This window comes from Dromiciops gliroides, chromosome 1 (assembly GCF_019393635.1).
Source record: "Dromiciops gliroides isolate mDroGli1 chromosome 1, mDroGli1.pri, whole genome shotgun sequence".
NCBI lineage: Eukaryota > Metazoa > Chordata > Mammalia > Microbiotheria > Microbiotheriidae > Dromiciops > Dromiciops gliroides.
The window spans coordinates 569,045,553-569,054,206 of record NC_057861.1 but is presented as its reverse complement, the minus strand read 5'-3'; the positions used below and the strand labels follow the sequence as shown (position 1 = coordinate 569,054,206).

The following is an 8,654-nucleotide window of genomic DNA, read 5'->3' as shown; positions in this document are numbered from 1 at the left end:
TCTCAGTATTAAGAAGCCAAATGTAAAAAAAAAATGAGAGCTAAGGTTAGTGATGCCCAAAACTTCAGTAAGAATTCCATAGTTGCAGGCCAGACACAACCTCAAATAATACTGATAGATACAGAGTATTAGAAAATCAAGGAAAACTAGCAATGGACTCAGAAGAAACTGATTCATAGTGACTGTTGTGCATCTCATGATATCAGGTTAGTTTTAGAAAGCCAGGTATCTGAACAAATGTGCTCTTCCATAAAAATCTACTAGCATTGTATCTTGTTTCCTTACAAGGCCTGGTCTAACCTGCTATGTGGATTGGAATCCAGCCTGGCTATTGATATCATCTGCACCACTAGTATGAACTCGTTCCTTTTTTCCACGTCAAATGGCATGACAAACTATCCAATGAGAAGGTTTGGGCATATAATCACTCCACAGGCAGTAAAATTGGGCTCCTCCCAACACTGCTAAATAAGAATTAGTCATGAGTTGAGGTCTGATGCCAAAGGCAGAAGGTGGTGCACTGGGGCTTGGGCAAGTGGATGTATATCATTTTTTTCTTTGCCAAAATAAACCCAGGAACTGAGAAATAGTTGAAGGTATCTAGCAGTGGCAGTAAGATTAAAAGAAAAAAATCATGATGATATAATAAGGATGTAAATAATGAATACAACTTCCTGCTCACCACAGGAACAGAGCATCTTTAGGATGTAGAAACCACTACTGCTCACTACAGGAAAGTTGAAAATTTCTCCCTTTGTGGAAGAGGAAGGCTGCACAGGCTACATAGAGCTTTGCACTGGGGATTCCCTGACTCTGGAATGTCCTTTGCTTCACAGACTCCTTCATTTCTATCAAAAAATTACTTTGATACCATCTCCTCCTTTTATAAGTAGTTCCCTGATCCCTGAAGTTGTTAGGTCTCTCTCAATCTCCTGAAATTGTGTTGCGTTACTTTGTGTATCTGTGTTCATGTAGAATATCCTTGTATAAGTTTTCTGAGGGCAGGAAATCTTTTTTCCTTTTCTCTCTCCAGTGCGTTGCACACATTAGACACACCATTTTGTTGTTGTTTAATTGAATTGCCAACCAATTCATCTGACCAACCCATTATTTCCCTGAATTTTTTTGTACATTAAAAAAAATCCCTACTATGTACAAACTCATTGATAAGGACCCCCATCCATTCTTTTTTGTTTTGTTTTGTTTTTGCTTTTTTGCTGGGCACTGGGGGTTAAGTGTCTTGCCCAGGGGCACACAGCTAGTGTTAAGTGTCTGAGACCGGATTTGAACTCAGGTCCTCCTGAATCCAGGGCCAGTGCTTTATCCACTTCACCACCTAGCTGCCCCCACCCCCATCCATTCTTTTGTGTGTGTGTGTGTGTGTGTGTGTGTGAGGCAATTGGGGTTAAGTGACTTGCCCAGGGTCACACAGCTAGTAAGTGTCAAGTGTCTGAGGCCAGATTTGAACTCAGGTACTCCTGAATCCAGGGCTGGTGCTTTATCCATCCACTGTGCCACCTAGCCGAGCGCCCCCCCCATCCATTCTTAATGACATACAGGTAACAACTATACTTAGCAATAGGAGTTCTACACAGCCAAGATACATATTATAAATCCATAAACCATGTAAAACTCTCATTTGAGACATCAATTACCATCTCCTTGTCTTCCTCATACATTCTCTGAGACAGTGGAGTATAAATGGAAGGAGCAGTAAATTTGAAGACAGGAGACCTAGTTTCAAATCCCAAATTTTTACTAGAATTTAGGCATCTTGTCCCCTCATGTACAAAATGAAGAGTTTGGACTGAATAATCTTTAAGGTGCTCTTCCAAGTATCTTTGCCAAGAAAACCCCATATAGGGTTACAAAGAGTTGGACATAACTGAAGCAACTAAATGTTGACAAAAACAAGTGCCACAAATGTGACATTTATACACACACATGCATACATACACAAAACACATACACGCATACATATGTGTATCTGTTTATCTATCTACCTATCATTTGTCTTTTCTCAACAAGGATCATGACACTGGGGTGATGTCATTTCTTGCAGTGAATTGAATTTTTAAGTGAGGGAGGGTTGTCTGTCTATCACCTATCTATCTACCTACCTACCTAATCTATTATTTCACCCATATCTGTTTTGGCCGCAGTTTATTTTTAAATAAAATCAATTTGAAAAGAAAAAAGCCATGAAAAAAACTTCTCAGAGCACCATAAGGTGTCATCAAATCTTCCTTAGGATCTCTTGACAAGTAGAATTATTGGCTCATGACCAAGAGGACTATGAGAGCCCTTTGGAGACATTTGGGGGAAACAGGGTTGCCATGGAAACATCTGCTTCCATATCCCCAAGGCAGAGAAGGGAATTTGAAGACAAACTAGAGAACCAGAAAATAACTCTGAATTAGAAATTCTGCTACTGGGACCTGATAGAACTTTTCAATTTTACTAAAGCTAACAACTTATCAAGTCCCTGAATTAGGTTAACAGATTCAGGTCTACTAGAATCATTTATTCTAGAAGACTTGGCTAATGAGACAAGGGTGGTCACCATAGGAAAGTTCATGGCCCAACTTCTTCAGGAAGCCTTTCCTGGTTCCTTCAGCTACTAATGCATTCCCCTCCAACATTCTTCTTTTCTACTCCATGTGTTTTATAGGTACCTATTGGAAGTGAGAGGTGCGACATATGGGCCTCTGTTTTGGGGCAAGATCCATCCCCCAAAATGAAGGCTTTGCTTGGTGGTAATAAAAGAGGCAGTGTGGCATAGTGATTAGAATGCTGAAGTCAGGAATTAGAATCAGGGATTACTTCAGACACTATATGACCCTGGACAATTAATTTAATCTCTCTGAACCTTAATTTCCTCATCTATAAACTTAGGGTGTTGGATTTGATGACCTTCAAGATAGTTACAGGCTCTGAATCTCTGAAACTATAATCCTATAATACACTTTCTATAAAGCCTTCTTGTATTTTTAATTAAATACAATTTATCACCAACTGGTGGTGGGAACATTTTTTTTAAATCAGTTAAACTACATGTCAATGAACGTGGTGGCATTATTTGAATTCACACTGCATATTTCCATTGGCCTGGAGCCAATGATCATATTACATAATCACAACTTCAAATAGTGAAACCTTGAATATATGTTACCACTTCGAGGGATTTGTTATTCATACTCACTAGGACAAAGCTTTAAAATCATGAACTTAGAGGAACATATGAACTGTTTATATTGTCTATCAAAAAAGACAAAAAATTGTTTTCAATGACATAAATGTCTTCTGAATTGCTTGGAATTCCTAATTTTCAGATGTTTTAGCTAAGAGCATTACATTCATATTGCACTAACCTTCCCAACAACCCTGTAAGGTAGAAAGTGCAGGTATTATTGTTATCCACAGCCTCATTTTAAGGATAAGGAAGCTGAAGTCCACAGGGTTAAATACCTTGCCTATGGTCTGTCACAGTTTGCAAGGGTCAGAGCTAGGATTTAACTCAGGGGAAATGACTTCTAATTCAGCCTTCTTTCCAATGTTCCATACTATACTGCTTTTCTAAAATCAAAATGGATTAAGTCATAATCTCAAATAAAATTTCTATCACAGACTCTCAAAATCAGAGGGCAATTTAAGGGGCATTCCAACTCAGAACATTAACCCTACTCATTACATCCCAAACAAGTGGTCATACTGTTTCTGCCTGAATGTCTCCAGTGATAGGAAATTCACTGTACAACATGTACAAAATTTAGCTGATCATGTTTTTCCCCAAAACACATCTTTCCCAACTTTTCCTACTTCTGAGTGGAGCACATCTTCCTAGTCGTCTAGATTCATTATGGTTGGTATTATCCTTGATTCCTCACTTTCATCTCATACACACACACACACACACACACACACACACACACAATCATTTGCTAGTTTTGTTGTTCCTAACTACCGAACTGAAGTACTGACCTCACAATAGGTCTCCCATCCTCAAGTCCCTTCCCTCTTATCTATATCCTTCATATAGCTGACAAAGTGATTTTCCTAAAGCTTAAGTATGACCATGTCAGTACCTTACTCAATAGAATCTGGCACTATTCATGGACCTGTTCATTATTGTCTCCATGTTTTCCTAGATCATCAATCTTTCCTCATGGTCATCAGCCCCCAGTAAGATACAGTTGATGAAATTAAGGTTCAGAGATATTAAATGACTTGTCCAAGGTAACAGAGGGCCTGAATATTGCTTGAAAGATAGGTTAGAGACTAGATATGAAGGGCTAGGCTAAGGAGTCTGTATTCTATTCTATAGAATCTAAAATAAAAAGTCCCTGAAGGTGACCTGACTTTGTATATGTAAATATGACTTCACAAATAACATAGTAGAAAAGATAAACTTAGGTTATTATTAAGGCATTCCTTTTTTAAAAGTAACCCAGCCCAGTAATTATAAGAGTCCTAGTTCAAGAATTAAGTTGAATGATTTAGGCATCTATTATTGATACTCAAATGGTTAATAAATGAGATATCATATATGTGAAAATTATAAGTTTTTTAAAAAATGTCAGGTATTATAGCTACCATCCAATTCATAAATATTTATTGAATATTTATAGGCAAAGCACTGTCATAGAATCTTAAATTTAGAACTGAAAGGAACCTCAGAAATTCAATCTATCTCAACAAACACATCTAGCACAGTTTCTAGTTATTTTGCAAGGAAGGCCTCCATTTTGTATGAAATACAAAGTTAATGTCCCCAAAGGTCCTTTAAGGAAAAACAATGAAATTATTATATTGTTTTAGGTTAACAGAATGTAGGTTACACAAGTAATCTTTTAATACTTAATACTTTAGGCTGTCCCTGCTTGATTTTGGGGCTTGCTAAACTATACCTTTTTAGGCCAAAGACTAGATGACCACATTGACAAAATTATATATTTGTGCCACATAACATAAGAATACAGTATAAACCTAGATTCTACTTATAGTTGCATTCATACAAAGTGAGGTCTAAATCTTAGGGGTATTTTGGATGATAACTTGCCCTGTCTGGATCATTTGCCCTCACCCAGATTGATAATGGGAACTTTGAAAGTCATTCAGATCTAAACTTTCAGTTGCCGATGGTATCAACCTGTTCCAGGTAAATATTGAATTAGGAATATATTTAATAAGAACTGGAACAAAGAGTAAAATCTCAGGGAATTAACCTCATACACACTGTAGAATAGATAAAAGCCCATCTTCTTCTTCCTCCCCAGAGTGATCTGAGAAATCATCCTGTATTTTCAGGACTCATGGCTCTAGTATAAATAGGGGATTAAGCCTTTGGTATAGATAGTTTTACTATTGCTTCTCACAAATTCATCCTACCTTAGTCGGCCACCAGTTCTCTTGTTCCTCATCAGCTTGCCTGGTCTGGCACCATTCATGGACCTGTTCATTATTGTTTCCATGTTTTCCTAGATCATCTCTCTTTCCTCATGGTCATCAGCCCCCAGCAACAGGTGTAGAATAGACTTGGTAGTGTGATCACTTGTTAAAAGGATATGAATAATTTTGTAGCATTGATTGCATATTATCACATTGTTTCCAAAAAGTTTGAAACAATTCTTAATCTCCCCATAGTATAACAGTGTGTGTCTCTCTCTTCAGTTGATCCCACAGCAAATTCAATTCAACAAACATTTATTACGAACCTACTAAATATCTTAGAGATTGGGGACACCTATGAAAAACTAAACAAAACAAAAGTTCCTATTTCCAAAGAGCTTGCTTACTACTTCTCTAAGCCTCAGTTTCCTCTTTATAGAATGAGATTGGAAACATTACCATTCTAGACTCACAGCTCAGGGTTATGAGGATAAAAAAGAAATATATATGAATTCCTTTGTAAATTTTAAAATGACACACAATTGTCAGTGATTACTGTTATCGTTACTATTATTGGAAAAAGTTTCCAGAAAAAGCTTATAAGTTGTGAATAACATACAGTGTAAGGCACAATGATACAGACTTCCTTTACAAGATATTTCCTTCCCCAGACTGAGACAGAAGAAAATATAACCTACTGGCAGTGGAGAAATGGAATTGGTTCTTTCTTTCCTTCCTTCCCCTTCTACTTAAGCCTCATTCTTTTCACTCTAACAGGAAATACTAGAAAAGGGTAAGTTGGGGGTATCTCTAATATAGGAAAAAGGGTGAAGGTTCCTTCCATTTCCCCCTTGCCATCCTATAGCATTAGGTTGGAAGAAAACCTAGAAGGTAGGTAAATATTTCCCAGTGATGCCTAGGAAAGCACATTATCTCCATAGAAGAGGGGGGGAAGAAAGGGGATAGGAGAGAGAGAGAGCAAGCCCCAACACCTAGACCATTTTCCAGTATGATTATTTATTTTATAGTAAATCAGTAATGAGTCAGTGTTTTAATGGGGAAAGAATGAGTAGCTTTGACTTCTCATCCTGTATCTAACACACACATACATACTAGACATGTGACCAAGAGCAAATCACTTAGTCACCTCAGACAGCTCTCTAAAATTATAAATTACAGATGAGTTGATAATCTGCATGAATGGATTTTGTTTCCACATTGGGAATTCTGACATACACAAAAATTACAGGTACTTACTAGAAACAAAGAGAAAATCAACAACAGTTTTCAATACCCTGATTCTTCACATCTTTTGAGATGATCATGTGGGTTTGAGATGTTTTTAGTTTTTAATATTATAAATTATTTTGATTGTTTTTTAATGTTGGACCATCCTTGCATTTCTGATATAAATATTATTTGGCTATAATGAGTGATACATTGGATACATTGCTGTAATTTGACAGCATTTTCTTTTAAAACATGATCATATTTTTAAAAAACCCCAACAACAGTGAATCTGAGAAAAATACAGACAAATTTGACTGGAGAACTCAGAAAAGGAAGCATGTAGCAGTGAAAAGCAAGTAGATGAAGTTACCAAGACCTGACTTCTGGGCTTAGATACTTATATACTTGGATAGACACCATCACCTCTCTGGGACTCAGTTTTGTCTATGGAAGCTTTTCCTAGAAGAATAGATGAGAAAAATGTACCTCTCTTTCCCCCCTTTTTTGTTGAGGTGGGTGGGGGGACTTATGGATGTGAAACATTGCATATACTGTTGGACTGTTGTATGGATTAATTTCACTGCATTGCAAAAGTCCCTGTCTGTCAGTGTCTCTGTCTCTGTTTCTGTGTCTGAATCTTTTTCTCTTTCTCTGTCCCTATCTGTCATCTCTCACCCCTATTTAGCTAAATAGGAAACGGAGAATTTATTTGGAAATGAAAGTTATGTAAGTATATGTGTGATGTGTGTATAACATTATAGCTTTTTAATTTGGAAAAAAATTAAAAGATTGGCCCACATGAACACTTCCAGAGTTCATGTGCTAAACTAATATTAAAATAAAGTCGGGGGTTGGGGGGGGGAGCTGGATGGCACAGTGGTTAAAGGGCTGGCCCTGGATTCAGGAGTAACTGAGTTCAAATCTGACCTCAGACACTTCACACTTACTAGCTGTGTGACCCTGGGCAAGTCACTTAACCCCCCTTGCCCTGCCCCCCCCCCAAAATGAAGTCAGTAAGCTTCTCCTATAAACATCACAGCCCCAAAAGTGCCACAAGTCCATTAAAAAGATTCCTAACAGAGGTCTCCAGCTGGCTAACCATCACTGGTGAAATTCCTCCAGATTTCCTCTGTACCATACTAATAGAGCCCACACAGAGATACTGTGGCAGGGAGAGGACATTGACTCCTACTCTGAGCACTCAGTAGGGGAGTAGCTCTAATTACAGTAGAAGCCTGTGACAAAAGTTGTCTTTTAATTTCTCTTTTGCTTGATTGGGAGAGATAAAGAAAAATTTGCTTTGAAACTGTGTGGGGGAGCTGTGCTGTAACTGTATGCCTCTGGTCGTACCACTGGTATTGTGATGGACTCCAGTGATGGTGTGACTCACATTGTGCCCATCTATGAAGGTTATGCCTTTGCCCATGCCATCCTCTGTCTGGATCTGGCTGGCCGTGATCTGATAGACTACCTCATGAAGATCCTGACTGAGAGAGGGTACAGTTTCACTACCACAGCTAAGAGGGAAATCATGCGTAACATCAAGGAGAAGCTGTGTTATGTTGCCCTAGACTTTGAGCAGGAAATAGCCACTGCTGCTGCTAGTTCTTCTCTGGAAAAGAGTTATGAGTTCCCTGATGGTCAGGTTATCACAACTGGCAACGAGAGGTTCCGATGCCCAGAAGCTCTCTTCCAACCATCTTTCTTAGGTATGTAATCCTGTGGAATTCACGAAACTACCTTCAACTCAATCATGAAGTGTGATGTTGACATCCATAAGGATCTCTATGTCAATACCATATTGCCTGGTGGTACCACCATGTACCCAGGCATGGCTGACAGGATGCAGAAGGAGATTACAACCCTAGTCCCCAGTGCAATGAAAATCAAGATCATTGCCCCACCTGAGAGCAAATACTCTGTCTGGATTGGAAGCTCCATCCTGGCATCTTTTTTCCACTTTCCAGCAGATGTGGATCAGCAAGCAGGAGTGTGATGAATTTGGGCCCTCCATTGTCCACCACAAATGTTTCTAA

At 38.4% G+C, this 8,654-nt stretch overlaps 1 pseudogene; it reads left to right on the top strand.

Annotated features, from left to right (window-relative positions):
* The first annotated feature begins 299 nt into the window (after positions 1-299).
* LOC122751866 lies at positions 300-8,654 on the top strand (annotated as a pseudogene).